Source organism: Phaenicophaeus curvirostris, chromosome 2 (genome assembly GCF_032191515.1).
Source record: "Phaenicophaeus curvirostris isolate KB17595 chromosome 2, BPBGC_Pcur_1.0, whole genome shotgun sequence".
NCBI lineage: Eukaryota > Metazoa > Chordata > Aves > Cuculiformes > Cuculidae > Phaenicophaeus > Phaenicophaeus curvirostris.
The window spans coordinates 25584905-25605098 of NC_091393.1; the positions used below are offsets into that span (position 1 = coordinate 25584905).

A 20194-nucleotide genomic window follows, 5' to 3' on the forward strand; every position below is an offset into this window, starting at 1 on the left:
TATATTTTGATTAATCTATAATAAAGGAAGTCTGCCTCTCTACTATTTGAATTATTGCACTTACTTACTTATAAAGCACATGTGCTTGGACTACCCAAACCATCAACCGAACACATAGTTCTGCCTCCTTCCACTGCCTTCTTAATGGTACAGAGTTAAACTTAAACACGCAGAACTCAACAAGCCACTTGTCTGAAAAGAAAACCAATGAACGAATCATCTTTCACTAAAAACATTTCTCAAATTATATTAAAGATAATTTTTGTCACCATTTTTGATTTGTGTCAGTTACAGCTTCTGCATCTTCAGCTGGCAGTTCATTAAACGAGGAAATCATAGTCCATCATGTCAAGCGTTTGAATGAAGGAATGAAAAATGGCAGGCTGTTATCACGTCGGTTTATTATTATTTTAATGTGAAATGATCAGCTGCACTGACAAACAAAATTCATTGCTGGTTAACATGAAGAAGGCACAGCTTGTGAACAGCTTAATAGGAACATTTGGAGATCATTCTTGCTGCCATTTAAATTAATGGGAATTTTGCCATTGAGTTCAATAAAAGCAAGACCAGATCCTATACAGTGCACTCATAACTATACTAATATAATTTGAAATTTCAGTGTTAGCACAGAAAATAACACAGTTTGTAATAGACAGAAATGCAGTGTCCCTTCTCTGGGCTCCTAGAACTTCTGCTAATGAAATACATCTATACCTACCTACATAACTATGCATATATAAAAATAGTGAATTTATATATTATGCTTCAGATCCTTCCAAAAATGTCGGTTGGTTGGTTGGTTTTCAGAACAGTATCACTTGAGGTTTAACTCTAGATTATACTCAAGAAAATTTGAAATTTTAACTTTCAGTACTCTCGATGTCCATGGAAACATACTCTTCCAGAGAGATGGTATCACTGCCTTGAGATAAAAAACCCATGCTCCTTTCCAGAATTCAGTGCTATTTCTTTACAAAGTGTGCCTTTACTTCTTCATATGGATTAAAATCAGACTTAGGAACTTGCTCACTGGCATTCCAAGGTACAGTGTTGTCTGTAAAAGACCTTGTAAAATCATTGAATAGGCAATATGCATAGGAGGTTCTTAAAGGTCACAAACGTAGGAAAACAGATTACAGCATTTTATAGAAATGGTTAGAGTGGCCACTCAGTCATGCATGTCTGTTTGGTCACTGTTTCTCTGCTTCCAGAAGCTTAGTCCTTTCAGTGTCATCAATCTCTCTTTTCACATAATCTAAATGCTAATCTCACTCTCTCTTCTGCCTATGTGCCCCTACATACACCCTCATTCTCTTCCTCTTCATTCCTGTTCCACACTCCTGTGAATCCAAAAGGCACCATGGGTTTTTTTGATGCTTTAGGTCCTATACATGGGTCAGTATAGCAGCTCACTGCTGCTGAGTAATCACCAGGGAATAGGCAAGTTCCTAGGAAAAATGTCTTTTTCCACAAGAGGCAAGAGATAAGGCAGCCACCAGCCACATCATAAGGTAGATGAGATAAAAGGAGTGAGTGGAAAATTCCACCAAGTTTTGTTTCTTCCTTTTTGAGTCCCACATAGATCAGAGCACAGCTAGCAAACCAGTTCATTCGCTAGTCTGCTTGCTACTTCAAAGATACAAAGGAATATGAATAAGAAGAACTACAGGGAAACGTAGAACTAGTATTCAAAGCGAAGCCACATTCACTTATTCAAATACAATGTTTTTGTAGGCAAAAATTAAAAGACTTTTTGGAAATAATACTCTAGTTCAACCAATCACAGCAGTTGGTAACTCAAGCAAGGAGGAAGTTAGGTTGGATTGAACAACTGTGTTTCAGGATTTTTTAAATCCATACTATTTCAATTAAATTAGTTCAAGATAAAAAGTGCATTTTTCAAGTTGGACAATAGGAAAGCTTTTTTTAATCGAAGATTATATTAAAGGAAGAAAACCGAAGGTACTACTCGGGATACTGGTTTAACTGATGGCTGTCAGTTTTCTGTTCTTGCATTTAGCAAATTGCTTGCCTATCACATTTCACTCCCTTTCTTCCTCAACTTAATTAAACAATCAGTTTCATTTATTTATTTAAAGTATAGTATTGTGTGGATCCCCTAATACATTTCCTCCTTTAAGGTCAATCATTTTTTTTCTGGCTTATGGTCATTCTCAAAATATAATAAAGCCTTTTTCATAACAAATAGGTTTGCCTTTTTTTCTGCTACAATGAGTTAAAAAGTATTTTAAAAGTAAAATTGACTATTTGAATACTTAAATTTTATTTAAAGCAAATTTAGAGGTGCAGTTTAAATAATGTTAATCTCCAGCTGCAAAGACCTGGTCAGTATTACTGTGGTAGGAATGGGAAGTCATAAGGAACTCATCTTTCATGAAAGAATAGTCAAATTAATGTGAGTGGAGCAGATGTCTCAGCAGATCAATAATATCCCCTTGACAGCCACTAACATATGCCAAAACATAACATCTGAAAACAATGAGGAAGAACAAGACAATAAGCACCTGTTACACTACCCCGGTTTTATCGTTAAGGTGACACCAAGTAGCTCAAGCTGAATACAAACCATCCAACAGAGAACATTTATATTCTGCTTAAATATTTAGTATTAGCTTAGAGGAAGAAAATTCAAAGACTAACACTGTAGTGTATGGAAGGTATAGGTTCAGTAGTAAGGAGAAAAATTATACAATATCCTTGCTTTAGAGGTTCAAAAACATTAGTATAATCAAGAATAGGTTCAGATCCAGTTGATGTGAGATTCTATCCGTTAAATTATTTCAAGGTCCTGAATCTGCTCCTTGTATCTCAGTGTTTCCTTTATTCCTCAAACATCTTTGGTAATATAAGGATAAATGGTAGAACCTATCTACAAGAAATAAAATCAGACAGGAGCATGTTTCCTCAATAGAGATATAAGTATGAACAAGGGCAGGTGATAAGAGGAAGCTATGAGTGATTTGCTTAGAAGACAATAGAAGAATCTTAATTTTTCCACCAGTGTCTATCACAGGCACTAGCTAATTTCTCAGCATCAGCAACACTGACAACTCCATCTGGATAATTATACTAGGCTTGCCAAAAACTGTCCAAGACAAACAAAACTTCTCAACATTTGTTATTGCTTATTTAGTTTTAGTAAAATATTCCTTGCTTCATAACTTAACTTAGAAAAATGAAAAACACTAACAAACACAATTCAGAAGTGCAAGCTTGGAATTCAGACACCACGTTTCTGAAAGAAGGTCAATCGATAATTCCAACACACAATGAAGAACTAATGGAAATCACGTGCACTCCTTTAAGACCATTTTTGTCAGTTCCCTGAAGGCACTAAGAGCCCTCCATGGCCTTTCCAACATCCTATAGGGCCTCACCCTATCTGCTGCCTATGAGAAGACCCATTTCAGCTCACTTCAGAGCCCTCAGTCCTTTCCTGATCAATGGTGCGTGTATGTGGGTGTCTCTGATCCTGTCCCCTTGATGGTCCTCAGTCTTGTACTGTTGGTAGCTCACCTCCTCAACGGGCCCCTTGGACACAGGTTGCACCTTGTCTGCAGTCCTCTCTTTGGACCAGGCCCCTGATGGACTTCTGACCCATCTCACAGCCCTGTTTCCAGCCTCCCTTCTGGACACATGTCCTTTTCCTCCGCGCTGGAGCCCCTCGGTCATTGCTTGCCTTGTCTGCGTTCAACCCCACTCCGACTGTGTCCCGTAGATAAAGGGACAACTTGTGCTGGGTCACCTTGGCTCCCTGGCCCTGAAGATGCAGACAGCCCTCTGCTCCCTGACTTGTAAACTTCTATATATGTAAAGATCCATGAAGAAATGCTAACCAATTATTCGGTGTCTGATTCACCTGTGATCAAAACTTTGAACTTATGCTTTAATAATCACAGAACAATAGCAAAATGGGCTTGAAAGAAACCACAGGAGGTCATCTCGCTTATCTACTTAGACCCCAGGTAAGATAAATAATATTTACATTTTTACCAATAGTGGATTGTCTGATCAGTTCTTAAAAATCTCTAGTGATTGAGTTTCCATCACTTAGCAAGAAATCTATGACAGGTTTTCATTGACTTTGCCATGTTAAAGTGTTTTCCAATAGCAAAATCGGTCAAATTCTCCAGAACTGTAATTCATCTCATTCATTTGTTCTGGACTATCTCCACTGGACCATGTAGTTCTTGAAGTACAACGACCTAAACTGCAGTTTTCTAGCTGGTCAGTCTATCAGAGGCTTCATTTATTCCTGAGTGCAGGGTTACTTGACACATCTTACTGGCTGTGCTTTAGCTTTGTGCTTGTTTTCTTTCACAACACTGTGGGCTCATGCTCAGCTTTTTCAGGAAAACTGCTAGCAGAGCAGCTGTCCTTAGGTTGTGTCACTGCAGCAAACAATTCCTGCTTTATATCTTCACGTTCTTTGCCATTTTGTCATTATCATTTTGAATTCTGATCCCATCCTCCAGTGTACGAGTTGTCTCTCCCAGTTTTGAATCAAATGAGATACAATAAACTCTCTTCCATCATCTAGGCTGTTAATAAATGTATCCTTGGCACTGCAGCTCATCCAATATAAGGTACATGACAGTTAGTGCTTTGCTCCTCTACTCTATTTGACTCTTTGCTCTAGAATTTTTCTAAGGATTGATGTTAACTGACAATTGCCATATTGTTCTCTCCGTTCGGTCTACAGTCATGCACTGTGATGGACTTTTTCCAATTCTCTTGATATCTCGTCTGCTTCTGCAAGATCTCAAACACGACTGCACAGTGTTCCAGATGCCGACACATACAGGGTAGTAATAAAGTTCAAGTCACGAAAGACATAGAAGAGTTGTACTGTTTCCACAGTGGAAACCCCTGGAGTTTGCTGCTCTAAACATGAATCATGAGATACCCTGGGCTATGCCAAAGTGGCATAATGCCACACATTTATTGCAAAACTAATCACCAGGGAAGATGAAAATTGTTTAAATAAAAGGGGAAAAATTTCTACTGTAGCTCACAGCCACACAGGGCACATGCTGTGACTGGAACATCCTCTGTCACAAAATACAGACTGAGCCACAATGATGAAGAATCACATTTACTAACCATGATGTTCTTAGTGACCTCACAATTGTTGTTGTTTGGAATAAAAATAAGGATGGGCTCTTAAAAAATAATGAAACAAATAAACAAACTAAATCAAGGAGTGAAGTTGTGTTTCGAGATAAGGGCTGCATACAGCTAGCAATAAGATCATAGAATTATAGAATAGTTTGGGTTGGAAGGGACCTTACAGATCATCCAGTACCAACTCCCCTGCCATGGGCAGGGACACCTCCCACTAGATCAGGTGCCCAAGGCCCATCCAGCCTGGTCTTGAACACCTCCAGGGATGAGGCAGCCACAGCTTCTCTGGGCAACCTGGACCAGGGCCTCATCACCCTCAGCGTGAAGAAATTCCTCCTTATGTCTAGTCTAAATCTTCACCTCTGCAGTTAATACTGATTGCCCCTCGTCCTATCGCCACAAGCCTTTATGAATAGTTCCTCTCCAGCTTTCTTGTAATCCCTTCAAGTACTGGAAGGTCACTATAAGATCACCTCATAGCCTTCTCTTCTCCCGGCTGAACAACCTCAACTCTTTCAGCCTGTCCTCGTATGGAAGGTGCTCCAGCCCTTTGATCATTTTCATAGCCCTTCTCTGGACCCATTCCAACAGCTCCATCTCCTTCTTATGCTGAGGATTCCAGAACTGGACACAATCCTCCAGATGAGGTCACATAAGAGAGGAACAGAGGGGCAGAATCACCTTCCTCACCCTGCTGGCCACGCTGCTTTTGATGCAGCCCAGGACATGGTTGGCCTTCTGGGCTGTGAGAGCACATTGCTGGCTCATGTCAAGCTTCTCCTCAATCAGCAACAACACTGTGATGAGAAAAAATCACTGATCAACGTGTAGCAATCCTCCAAACAACAGAAAAATCCGTGAGAGGTTTAATAGCACCCAGGAGCAGCTGTGCAGTTCATAAATTCACTAAGGACACAGTACAGATGTACAAAGAAATACTAGGTCTAGGAACAACAGAACAATGAAGCAGGGAATTTTCACTTAGCTAGATGTTATTTCTACCAAAATACTAGAATTTGTAATTACAAGACAATTCTCAAACCTGTACACTTAAGAATCAGGCTTAAATCCTGACAGTAACCTATTAGCTATCCTTCTAGCAAACCAGAAAAAACAGCTAGAAAATGATCATCACCCTTCATATAATTGTAAAATGCAAGCTGAATGAAAACTGGTATTTAAATAATATATACAAATTTAATGTTAATTAACTTTTCGTTTTGCTTAGTGACATTATAACAGAATTTAATTCTAATTTAAAAAGCAAGCAGCAAATTATTCACACTATCCCGGACAGAAAAAGCCCTGAATGTTCAAGGAAAATAATCTAGATATCATCTAATTCACAGGATTTTGTTTGGGTCTATGTCTCTTTTAAAAAAACCTCCAACAATTTCTATCTATCATTTCACATACTCTTCCCAATTACATGAATCAGAGTCATCGTCACGTGCAGCAAAGCACCTAACAGCAATTCGGATACATCAGCAAAGCCCTTTCTTCTCTCTACCCCAAACCTGAAATCATTTAGAATGAAAGCTAAAACTTGGTGCAAAGTCCTTCATTCACTTAAGTCCTTGGCAAAACATGTAATGATTGACTCCAGCCAGGATTTCACATCTTAGCTCTTCTTATTATTCTTACATCAGAGAAGATTTCCAGCCTTCATTTTAAACTTCCTTACAAATGTACCTACCCAGAGTTTTACTATGTCAGTAACACAGTGGAATGATAAATGATGTGAAAAGCAAAAGCTTTTGCATTAGGTCCTATAATGTAGCGTATTCCCTGAACGCTCACATCTGAATGCTATGCAAACACAGAAAGGTAACCTTGGTGAAACAGTTCTTAACAAATACGAGTTTTTTGCTATTCAGTGTACACAATCATATTGTAAAACTATATTCAAAGGCATTTGTTTTCCTTTTAGTCTCTTTCTCAAATATTCAGTTTTTATCTGCAACTCTGCAGTTCTTGGAATGTACCCCACAATTCCATTTCCTGTTTATTAAAGGTTTCACATTTCATTTTAGAAATAAGCAGTAATTTTTTCCAGCAATTTCCTGTCCTACCACATTTCTCTATCATGCCTATTATCTTTGGCTTTATAATTGGAAAACAGAACACAAAGAAAAAATTTGAAAATATATGCCAGTGCAGGACGCTGCTGATGGAATGCTGGGATATTGTATCTGTCTTTATTAACATCAATGGTGTGAGTTTTATTTGATGTCCTTCTGTGTTGGGCACTGCAGAAACAGAAATAAAAAGAAAATTTATCCTTTGGAATTTATTGCCTCCTGTTGTTTGGATTACAATTGTGATTGTAAAACAATGGACAAAGATAAGATAAAGACGACCACAGGAGTGATTGCCTAATCAAATTTTAAGCCTGCAGTGTCCTTTTTAGTTAGGATATGTGAAAAAGTTATCACAGGCCACACAATCTTGCTGCAAGTAGAATCTTTTAACAATTTATTAATGTCTCATTGGTCACGTAAATGAAATGTTGCCTTATTTTCTTTTGCTTTTTGTACCCTGTTTCATTACTTCTCCAGTCCATCATGACAAGCAAGCAACAGCCAATTGCAAGTGTGATCTATAATGCACTGTACACTGCACAGACACTTGTGGAAATCCACACTATTAAATCATGCTGTTGATGAATAGCGAGGTCAGTCATAAGAGCCTTGCCTAGTTCAACACTCTTGTATGACAAAAGAAAAAAGCCCATCAAACTAGCCAGACTGTTCTTGAAATCTCTTCAGAACAGAAAGCAGTTGAGTGAAATTTCTGCAAAATATTATAGTGTTTGAAATGGCAGAATCTGCCATAATTGAGGTTGTAAAGTACTTTCCAATTTAGTTCCCATTTTCACATCCTCATTTTAAAATATTCACCCTCTGGGCTTGACATTTTCCAGGCTTCTTTGGTGAAAAACATATTTGTTGATAATATATATTTGCAGTTACACTTTGTATTGTTTTGAATTCTAAAGGAAAATGATTTTAAGTCTTTATTCTTCCACAGGCTAGAGCACAAGTGTCTCAGCAAGGCTGTCGTCTTGTCAGTCTCACTGCTGCACAGCTTTGATCCCCTGTGCAAAAAGTAAAGACTTTGAAAAAGAGGCGTTTGAGCCAACAGTGAAATTCCTATGGCCTTCAGCAGGACCAGCACTTCCCTCAACTTTAGAAGCTTAAGAGTGATTTCCTTCAGAGAGGATTATATCATTCATTAATTTTGCAATAGAATTATTTTTTTCTGCAAAAACTGGGAGTGTCTGAGCGCTGCATCGAGCTTAGGAAATGAATGCTTGAAAGAAGAGGTAAGAGCAGCTCCAGCAAAGCACATGAACCAGAGCAGGTCCTGGTCTTCATAATATTTTTCCTTTATACTCTCATCTTCAGTCTCTCAGATAATGGTTCAAATTCTTTCTAGGATTTATTTCTTTAAATGAGGCAGGATTTAAATGAAAGCCTTGAAAGCTGCTTAAAAACTTAACCTCTCTAAAGCCTCATACATTTTACATTATCTCAAAAATTACCCTGCCTTTCATTAGTTTAAAAATAAATAAAGAAAAGCAACACAAAATTAGTGGTTAAGTAGCCAAGAGAGAGTTAGCATAATTTATTGATGTCTTGCATTTACGGTTATATGCCAGGAGAGAGCATAATGGTCTGAAATCCAGACTCTTCAGAGTTTTCAAATCATAGATTCATAGAATAGTTTGGGTTGGAAGGGACCTCAAAGCCCATCTAATTCCAACCCCCTGCCATTGGCAGGGACACCTCCCGCTGGATCAGGGGCTCCAAGCCCCATCCAACCTGGCCTTGAACCCCTCCAGGGATGGGGCAGCCACCACTGCTCTGGGCAACCTGGGCCAGGGCCTCCCCACCCTCATCATGAAAAAGTTTCTCCTTATGTCTAGTCTAAATCTGCCCCTCTCCAGTTTAGAGCCATTCCTCTCCAGTTTATAGACTTTTAAGAATTTTTTGAAGACTAGTTAATAAGTATATGGGGGAAATGCTTCACGTAAACTGAATCACGACCACACTACATAATATCCTCTGAGCTCGTGATCTGTAAAGTCATTCAGAACAGGGGCTTGTCCAAAGCGTCCTGTGGCTTGTTACCATGTCACAAGCCTGGTTGCCTTTGCCCTGGAAACCAGGGCATCCAGAGGGCTAGAAAAAGGAGGGAGAAACCTCCATGACTGCATCCAAACTCCGAGCCTGAAAGTTCAGAGGCAGCTATGGGAGGCTTTTTTTTTTTTAATGTATTATCCCTACATTTTATCTTTGAAAAGTGAGGGAAATTTCTCTTGGGGATTCTAGGAGGTGTTTACCTATGACAGCCATAGGGTCATTTTCATTGGACAGGTGAACAGTCACACAAGCTCAGGATGCTTGGTTCACACTCCACATGCATTTTTTGCACAGAGTACTTCTGCACATCAGTTATTTTCCACTATATTTCTGTTGCCAAACCTGGCTTTTTGGGAATAAAATATCGCTACTTTAAGATTTTTCCGCAGGCGGGACAGCTAGCTGACAAGGACGTGACAAACTTCAAGTAACTTATTTTATGGAAATGCCTGTGAAATCTTAAAACTGAACTGGACGTTTATACTTTTCCCTGTTGCTATAGCACATTGTCATGGAATCTCTTTGTTCTGTGTATGTGAGTTATAGGGTCCTCTAGGAATCCATCATGCATCTCTACGTGAAAGAAAATAGAGATTAATTAGAAGTCAGGGCCCCAAAATCATGGAATTGTCTCACACTGTTGTGTTTCTTCAGACCCTACAATGGCCAGAAGCATTTCAGAAAAGAGAGGTGTAAAGTGAACAAGGAGGGACCAAATGCAGAGAAAATTGAGTCCAAATTTATATTTTCATGCTATAAATTAAGGAAAGCCCCTATGAACACTACTGCCTCCTTGACCTCAAGTGTTTCCTCTTGCTCCATCACCTTTGTACCCTTTTAACATTCTGGCATTTTGAAAAGGACAAATTTATAATCAGTTTAGTGACAAGCAATTTGGAAATAAATAGCTGCCATAGAAAAAAAATATATTTGTAATATCACCTTCATATTTGGGTTTTTTTTTTTTTTTATGATTTGGACATTTCTTTCACTGTTATGTCCCAACCTGGATTAAACACTTGTTTATTCATTACTGATATTCAAACCTAGTTATTCCAAATAGGCTTACACTGGCAGCTTAATAATACTCTTACAGAAGTCTTGCCACAGTTCAAACCTCTCTGCAATGCAGGAGAAAAAATAAAAAAAGGAAAAAATCAATTAAATATTTATTTCTTTAGAATAGAATCCCATATTTTAAGGAGACACAAGTGTTGTCAATTTTAAGGGAATCACTCGAGCAAATGATAAAATGTAACCGTGCATTGGTTTTACAGCTGAAAGACTGAACAGATGGTTCAAGGACAGTATCAAGTGAATCTAACATTTGTGAACTAGAAAGAAAATGGGCAGAGGGTTGCGTGATTACGACATTAACACTGAACTACTTGGAAAAACAGCTTTGGCTTTTTTCCCATAAAATATATTTACATCATCCCTAAAATTATGATCAAAGGGAATCAAATTGTATCGCTCCAACAGAAAAAATACATTATTATACTAAGGAAGGTCATTCAAAGACCTTGCACTGGTCAGAACTTGTGAAATGCAAAGACCAATACTGTTTCCAAGAAATTTTCTTTATACTTAATAGGGTTTTTTTGCCTTAAGCCTCTGAAAAGTAAGTGGTAATTGGAAATAAAATTAAGTTTTCAGCCATTACAGATAAAAAGTTTCCATAACATGAAATCAAAAGCTGTCTTTACCTGGAATTTGTGGACAAATAAGAGTTTGAGGCACAGAAAAATTTCAACATTGCACTTAGCACCTTTAAAAGATGCTTTAAAAGATAAATTTGTAACACTACACTTGACAATACATAGACAGAATCACATGCTGAGCTTGATGACAAATATTAATTTATATTGTTTGTGTGCAGAATATAGGGAATGTTTATATGTCTTAGATTTCACATTGCCAGAAGGTTCCCAGTAATATAGAACTAGCATGTGTAAAAAAGATTTGATAAATATACTATTTTCCAATTCACTGCAAGTGGTGAATAATCAGATATAAACTGTCAGTAATTGAATATATTTACAAACTTTCAGTTTGTCACAATGATCAAAGGTGAATCTGTTCAGAGCATTTAAGGTTTGTGTATACATTCACGCTGCCTGCTCTCTGCCACAGCAAACCTTTCCAGTAAAATGCTTTTGGGCTTTCACTGCTTTTCGTAGAATCATAGAATCACCAGGTTGGAAAAGACCCATCCGATCATCGAGTCCAACCATTCCTATCAAACACTAAACCATGTCCCTCAGCGCCTCGTCCACTCGTCCCTTAAACCCCTCCAGGGAAGGTGAATCAACCACCTCCCTGGGCAGCCTCTGCCAGTGCCCAATGACACTTTCCGTGAAAAATTTTTTCCTAATGTCCAGCCTAAACCTCCCCTGGTGGAGCTTGAGGCCATTCCCTCTCGTCCTGTCCCCTGTCACCTGGGAGAAGAGGCCAGCTCCCTCCTCTCCACAACCTCCTTTCAGGTGGTTGTAGAGAGCAATAAGGTCTCCCCTCAGCCTCCTCTTCTCCAAGTCCATCCAGCCACAATCTCTTACTTTGTTATTCCTACTTACTCATTACTTACTATTACCGACAGGATTCTTGGGCACTGGCAGATGCTCTCCAGAGGGATGGTTGAGTCCCAGTCCCTGGCGGTGTTTGAAAGATGGGTAGACAAGGTGCTGATGGATGTGGTTTAGTAGTGGACAGGTACGGATGGATTCAATGATCTCAAGGTCTTCTCCAATCTAGCAATTCTATTCTATGATTCTTACTCCAAGTACTTACTCTTTTCTAGCCTCTTATCCTTCATTCTGTCCAGTCAGCACCAAAAAACACTGAACATCTCACTAAACAAGTTTGAGACAGACTCTACCACAGTCTAGCAGCCTAACTCCACACCTTTCTTGGTTTACGCGACAAAGTTGCCTGTGACAGCAGGGTACTGGCCTCCACAGTCAGGAGATCTTTTCCCATCCTTGCCCCCATGTGTCGCTGTGCAAGAGAGAGGGGAGAAGTCTGGCAGATGGAGCCAATTCCACCTACGCTGTTCCCACCACCTCTGCTGAATCTCAAGCTGGCCATGTCAGTAACAATGCCCTCAAGTGACTATCTGTAAAAATCTCCTGGGGTAATCCCCCCAGGGCAGGAGGACCAACTTTTGTCTCCATTACGCTGTGTCATAGTGACAGCAAAGCCACATATCCCCAAGCTAATAAGGAAAAATGTTGGAGCGTGGGTGCATAAGTGGTAATTTTTAGCATCTGAGTTTATCATTAACAGCCACTCTTAATTCTCCACACGTTTCCCTGACAATGGTGTCACACACTTTAAAGTTAATGTGTGAGGAAAGAAATAATAGGAAGGAACAGCAGGAGGCAGAAGCGACATGGTGAAAAGAGAAAATTTGAAGATGGGAAGACACTGGGAGTATTCTGCTCTGGAGGTTCTGACATCTGTTTTAGAAGAAAACTTGATGAAAATAAGTACAACTACTGCAAAACTTTTTAACAGCCCATCTCAAATTTCAGCCTGTCTTAACACGCTGGTTGTGTAACTAAAAATGAATAACACTACACGTGAAGGTCTTCAGCAAGCTGTATATGTGGTTGAATTTGTATTGATCTGCAGACATTATATCCTCTTTTAGTTGATACAGCTAGACTTTTTGTTTACTACAGTCGAGAGGGACTGACAATCCATAACTGATTCCTTGATTTCTTCAGGTTAGCCCAACACCCCCGAGGCAAAACAAAGCAGCTGACAGGAGCCCCAGTTATTCATTTAACTTCCTCTGTGCTCCTGGCTTGAGAATTGGAAAGGAAAATGGGACACGGTTGTGGTGCAGGTGTCTCAGCAAGGGTTCCCTTCTCACATGGGATTTGAGCCATGCATTTATGAGTAGTTTACGGAGTTTGTTTTCCTCCCTTTCTTATTTTTATTTTCCTGAAGACACCAATTTTGGGTGCTGTAACATATGATTCAGTTTTGATGCAGACTACCCTCATTAAGGAGCAGAAAGGACAAGAAAATTTCAGCAGCCATTCTCTTCTCCTCATATGCTCCTTTTCTTCTCCGCAGGTTACAAAGGTGAACCACATAAATGCAAATAAGCACAGGAAGGACAGGATGGAGAGGAATAAAGTGTTTCACTGACCAAATACAGATATCTAATATAGATATTGTATCCACCTTCATCATCTAGGTTCCCTCTAAAGTCAGTGATGACAAAAGTCAGGTAATTTTAAGGCACAGTTTTACCTCATCTTAAAGCTGAGGTCATATAAATTACACTCTTGCTTCCTTCTTGTGATTATGAAGATTGCCTCATGCACATCTCGTACAAAAATCCAAATTGCAAACCCTCATGTTAAATGAGATTAATTCATTCTACCTCCCTTCCCACTGAACATCAGAACAAATACCTACCCTTTGCCTCAGATCAGAACTTTTAGATTTCTTTTTAATTTTCTCCTTTCATGTGTCATACACAAACATACTAATGGCTCCAAAGCATTGCAGAACTTATCCTTAAACACTCACTCATCTCTTAAATCCATGATCCACCATAGTTATCCAGAATCTCTCCCTCCATCCCTCCCTCTCAAATTCCTGAATGCTCAGAAATTTCTTATTCCTAAAACCAAAAGTTTATCACCTCTGACTTTACTGACTTGTTGTCTACCCCATAATCACATCTAAAGATAAATCCTATCTCTTTACTACACTTCTACTTTTTACTATCCTTTCTTTGCTGCAGATTCATGCTTCTCCATCCTGTAAAACTGATATAAGTTCAAGTTTTTCTACAAACCACAGTAAAATTCATCTTCATCTGCTTCAGTTTATGAATCTCTGTGTTGAGTATCTTATTCCCTCTGAAGGATGATTTGTAATGGAAGAGTCTTGCCTTCTAGGGTTGATATTCCTTTCCTATAAACTAAAGAAATGTTTGAAAGACACTACTGCTTTCTGCATTAATTCACAAGTCAGGTGTGAGTGCTCAATATACAGGAATAATTTAAAGTAACCACTAAAGCTTTTGACAGAAATTTGTCCATAGAATGGACAAAATAATAAATAAATAAAAAATAATGATAAATAAAAAAATAAATAAAATAAATAAAATAAATAAAAATTAAAAATAAATTAAATAAATAAATAAAAAATAATAAATAAAAAAAATCAAAACAAACACACAAATCCCCCTCCTCTTGTTTCTTACGATGTGTTAGGTTTAGAATTCAGTCACAGCAGACACAGAGAACTCAGTTCTACATAGGTTTGAGCTAGTATAGCACAAGTATGTACTGACATTTATATGTAACTAATAAAGATATTGCTCCTATGTCTACACTGGTCCTGCTCTAACCGTACTTAATTCAGTGCCCCAGGAACTGCCTTTAACAGCTTGAATATTACAAAAAATATTACAAAAAAGCTTTGCTCCACTTTATACTTCCATTCTTTCATAATATTTCATTGTCAGTAATACAGCATTTCCAGGCTAATAACATAATTTTAGAAAACACAATTATTTTGATATCACAGGATTTGAATATTTAAAATATAGGAAAAAAAAGAGATGTTATACTCCTTAACCTGGTGTCATTTGTTCTAGCACTGTTCCCAGTTCCTGTTACAAAATAAAACCCATCATTAAATGTGTTATTGAAAATGTCCGTTACTAATATCAGGATACATATAAGGAGTAATTAGTCTTTGTGTTTCCTTGTGTCTACACTTTCAGTGGATCCTTTCATCCCAGAAGGGATTTTTTTTAAGATCTTGTCAACGGAACAAATTTCAACATTTTTTTAACTTTTTTACAAATCAAAATATATCTTTAACGTTCATTTAAGAAGAAATAACAGACCTATTTACCTTCTTTAGAACTTACACCAAAAATTTCAGATTGTCAAAAATCCTCACATGTTTGCAAGCTTCCACCAGTTTTTATGTCTGACTGGTGTTGTTATGGTTACAATAGCTGCTCAGATGCTTGTTCATCTTGAATGTGAGACACACGCTGCTTGCCTTCCATGCTTTTCAGTATTAGTCTCAATAGATTTTATTCACAAAGCCCACGTTTAACACTAATGAAGTTTTAGTAGACTCGATTGTACCTTACATTCTCTGAGAGTACATGTGGCCAAGTGATACCAAGACAGAAATTAGGCAGCACACAGTGGATTTGCCACTGGGTGAAAGTTTAGACCACTACAGAAGTGTAGAATTATTTAGGCTGGAAAAGACCTTTAAGATCATGGAGTCGAGCCGTTAACCTAACACTGCCAAGTTCACCACTAATCCATGTCCCAAAATGCCACATCTACATATCTTTTAAATACCTCCAGGGACACTGATTCAATCACTTGTCTGGATAGCTTGTTCCAATGCTTGACAACTCTTTCACTGAAGATTTTTTTTCCTAATATCCAATCTAAAACTCCCCTGGCACAACTTAAGGCCATTTCTTCTTGTCCTATCACTTGCTACTTGGGAGAAGAGCCCGAAACCCAGCCTCCTTTATGGGAGTTGTAGAGAGCAATAAGGTCTCCTCTCAGTCTCCTCTCCTCCAGGTTAAACAGCATCAGCTCTTGCAGTCACTCGTCATAAGTGTTGTGCTGCAGCCCCTTCACCAGCTCCATTGCTCTTCTCTGGACACACTCTAGGACCTCAACATCCTTCTTGGAACGAGGGGTCCAAAACAGATCACAAGATTCGAGGTGGGGCCTCACCAGTGCCAAGTACAGAGGAACAATTAGTTCCCTGGTCCTCCTGGCCACACTATTTCTGATAAAACCCAGGATACTGTTGGCCTTCTTGGCCACCTGGGCAACTGCTAGCTCATGTTCAGCCAGCTGCCAACCAAGGAAACTGAAAATCAGTGTTTTCTGTGCTAAAAAGCTAATCTTTAGCACTGCGTCTTAGTAAAAATCCCAACCTGGAAGTGTACTGACTTCTTTAAAAGGATGAAACAACATAAATTTTCAAAAAATCATCCTAGGAGGATGTTTTACAAAGATTGTGGGAATGTGTGAAATTTGTTTGGCGATTTTTAATGAGAAGACTAAGAGTGGAGAAAGCAAGGTATCTAGGTAGCTCAGGAAGGAAAAGGAGCAGGAACATAGAGGGTAGATGGGATAAAAGGGATCAGTCAACTGGAAACAGGTGATGGTACGTTACACCTGCCCTACTATGCCCTGTGCTAATCCAGTTTTTGTCTAATTTCTGTGTGGCTGGACCTCTGTTCTGAGTGGATATGGTGAATGCTAGTGAACATCGATGCTGACTATGTAGCAAATAGGATGAATTCATAGAAACATAGAATGGTTTGGGCTGGAAGGGAACTTAAAGATCATCTAGATCCAACCTCCCTGCCATGGACAGGGACACCTCCCACTAGATCAGGTTGCTCAGAGCCCCATTCAGCCTGGCCTTGAACACCTCCAGGGATGGGAATTCCACAAGTTCTCTGGGCAACCTGTTCCAGTGCCTCACCATCCAAAGAGTAAAAAATTTCTTCCTAATATTTAAGCTTAGTCTCCCCTATTCCCTCTTTCAGCTTAAAACCATTATCCCTCATCCTACCCCTGCACTCCCTGATAAAGAGCCCTTCTCCAGTTTTCCTGTAGGCCCCCTTTAAGTACTGGAAGGTCGCTCTAAGGTCTCCCCAGTCTTCTCTTCTCTAGGCTAAACAAGCCCAACTCTCTCAGCCTGTCCTCATATGGGAGGTGTTCCAGATTTCTCTGATCATTCTCCTGAAGGACAAGGTATTGAGCTCGCTGCGCACTCTCTTTGCTGCTTTAGTGCATAGTGTGTACATACATACATACATATGCATTATATGAGTACTGACATAGGTGTATGTATACATATACGCACATATGCATATATGCTTATCAGAAATAGGAGCCCAACCCTGCTGAACCTGGGGATGCAGAGTGAAAGAACACCTACTGCATTGGGCTACCAGATTCTCCAGCCTCAGGTAGCATCAAAAAGAAAGAATCAAAGCTTCTGAACCTAAAAATGTCTTCATTCACAGACATCAACATACATGTGTTCAGTATCTGAGTTGGAAAAAAAGACATCCCAAAGCACATGGCTTTGAAAAAGGAATTATCTTAATAACTGGAGAGGTCACAATGCTGTGGTGAAAAAGCAAAAAATAACAGCAATAAAAGGTGCGAGCTTGGCAGCATTTATGTGGTACTGATGGAAACTGAGCAGGGGGATAGGAGAAACAATTTAGACAGAAATAGAAGTGCAAAAGGACTCAGGAAGAGATAAAAAATGAATGAGAAGAATTTAACAGATGAAGAATTTTGTGAAAGGTCTGGGGGAAACAGAAATGTAAGACAAGATGCAACACATCAGGTTTATGGTAGAGATAATGCCTTACCTATCTAGAAAGGCCACACAAAGGTGGAAATAATCAGACATGATGAGGACAGTGTGGAATTATCTACTGTGATGAGATAGAAGAAAGCAAAAAATGTCTGAATGTGGAAATCATCAATCATGAGAGAGAAATGGGATTCCCTCAGGGAACATGACCTTCACAACTAACTCTTTTCAGAGAGATTACAACTACTTAGGTCCCCTTTTCAACCACTTTGTGTTTCAAATTATCAGAGTTATAGTAATAAAGACAGATAATCTCAGCACTCGAACTACTTTGCACTGAAGTTTTTGGTAAATTATGCCTTTCCAACATGGTACAGACTATTCACAGCTTCTGAAGCCACAATTTCTAACCTCTTCCCAAACGACACAGCTTAAATATTTTAAAACATGTATGAAAATTCTAAGAAATCTTTAAAAACAGATATGTCAGCACTTCAAATCTGAAGTACCTTAAATATATGTTAACACTTATTTAAATAAAGAAATTTGATGAACTGTAAAGCAAGTGGTCTACTGCTGAGATTCCAGAAAATTACTGTGTGCCTCTTATGGGGGAAAAGAATATACATATGAAACACCATGAGAGCCTGGTACACATACCTCCCAAACATCTCAGCAGGAAATGTATTTTTAACATGAATTTTCATAAAAACTTGTTGATGGCTCTTCTGCACAGCTTTTTTGGAGGGAGCAGTTGGTTTGACTGGACCTAAATTCTGATCCACATTTCAGTCTTGCAGGGTATTTCAGACGTGGCTAGAATGAGAGGGATTTCATTCTGTCAGAGGCAAGAGACACAATGAACTGTGCTCTCTAAAGCCCTTGATACTTTCTCCCTTTCCCTGTTCTGACTTTCTGCAGCATTTCATGAACAGCTACCTACTTGTGTTTAAGTTGGTACTACATATCACAGTGAGTTTGCTATGAGAACATTTCTTAGTCCCACGGTTTTGTTTTGGAAAGTCTTCTGTAGTGCTCTTCTTTCAGTTTTCTCTGTTCTTGATGATGGTGTGCATGGTTCCCCCACAGGGTAAATAGATGCCAAGGAAATAATCTATGCTCCTAACTGAAGTGGTAGAGAGAATCTCATCTTCTTCTACACAGTCTTGTGGTCCAGGAAGCTGCACATTGTCATCAAATCACCAAATCTCCTAAGCTGACACAAGCACTGGCAGCAGCTGTAGAGGGCAGTGAGGGAAAACATGCCTTTCTGTACTCAGCATTCTCTTTGGAGGAAAGTTTATATTATTCCTGTGTTAATAAATCAGAGTGTTGAGGCTGAAGTAGGTATTTACAGCCTATAGCTGCTGCTTGTAGCTTCTAATGAAATATCAGCTGCATTGGGTTTCTTTTCCTTTGGACAGAATCTATTGCTCACAGTGAAAATTAGGACAAGCTGCTTGATATTCTGGAAAGGTGCTAAAAGATACCATTCCACATAACAAGTGAAAATAAAAGAACTATTTCCATTGAAAAAGCAGTAGGCAACATGACAATTAATTATACTTGCAATCATAAACAAAAATCCAGCCAGCTGCAAATATCCATTATTCACACATGCACACAAGTGCCTTAAAGAACATTGTTTTCATTAGTGAGCCTTTCTATACCTAAGAAGTGCAAGAATTAAAGTTTCCTGGGGTACTTCAATTTACCACCCTACCTTTACCAGCCTTAATTAGATAATCTGATTCTATTTTCCACAGGGTTCTGGCTTCACTTAGAACTCGCGATGGTTGATTCTCACTTAACATGCATCCATACAATATTCTGTTGTCTCAACGAGCAATCAAATAACATCTGTAGTTCTTAGCCTCCAGAATTTAAGAGCATTTCACAAACATTTTTTTTCTTTATGTCCCATTTTATGTATAAAGAACTGAGCAATACTGAGGAAAATATCAGAAGTTTCACCTAACATTGAACACCCCTTCTGAACTGCTTAGGAGCCAACGTTTCAGGGAATTTTTTAGTGTACCCCATCTGATACTTCAAGCAGCCCTTGTAGTGCCCTCTGTCCCAGCTGACGAGGCTTAGTATAACCCTCCAGCAGTCCCCACCATTTCAAATCAGGTCTCAAAAAAGAAGAAACTTTCTGACCTTTTGTAGAAAGCATGGTAAGATCTAGGAACTAAAAGATGCACATGGATCATCTAGGAACTAAAAGATGCAGGCAATTTTCTCAGAGTTTGGGGTTTTCCCAGTGCTTTTCCCGTAATGGGTAGAATACATTTCCTTCTTTAAGCATTCAAAACACTAGCATTGCTTGTGATTTGAACTCTTGCTCTTGAAAATTATTTAGATTATTCATCTCTTTTTTCTTTGGTAAGGTTACGTGCCAACTAGTGTATATATGTACATATAGCTCATTCATATGAGCAGAGCCATAGAGGTTCCTCATCTACGTAAATGAGCACATAAACCATTAAGCCTAGCAGAATCGAAACCTACTGAGAATTTGTTATGAAGAAATGCATGTGTGTTGCCTT

The 20194-nt window shown here is 38.8% G+C and overlaps 1 protein-coding gene across 19 annotated transcripts in view; it reads right to left on the reverse strand.

Annotated features, from left to right (window-relative positions):
- DLGAP2 (DLG associated protein 2) overlaps positions 1 to 20194 on the reverse strand; it is a 478034-nt gene that overhangs the window by 198649 nt on the left and 259191 nt on the right. The window lies entirely within an intron of this gene.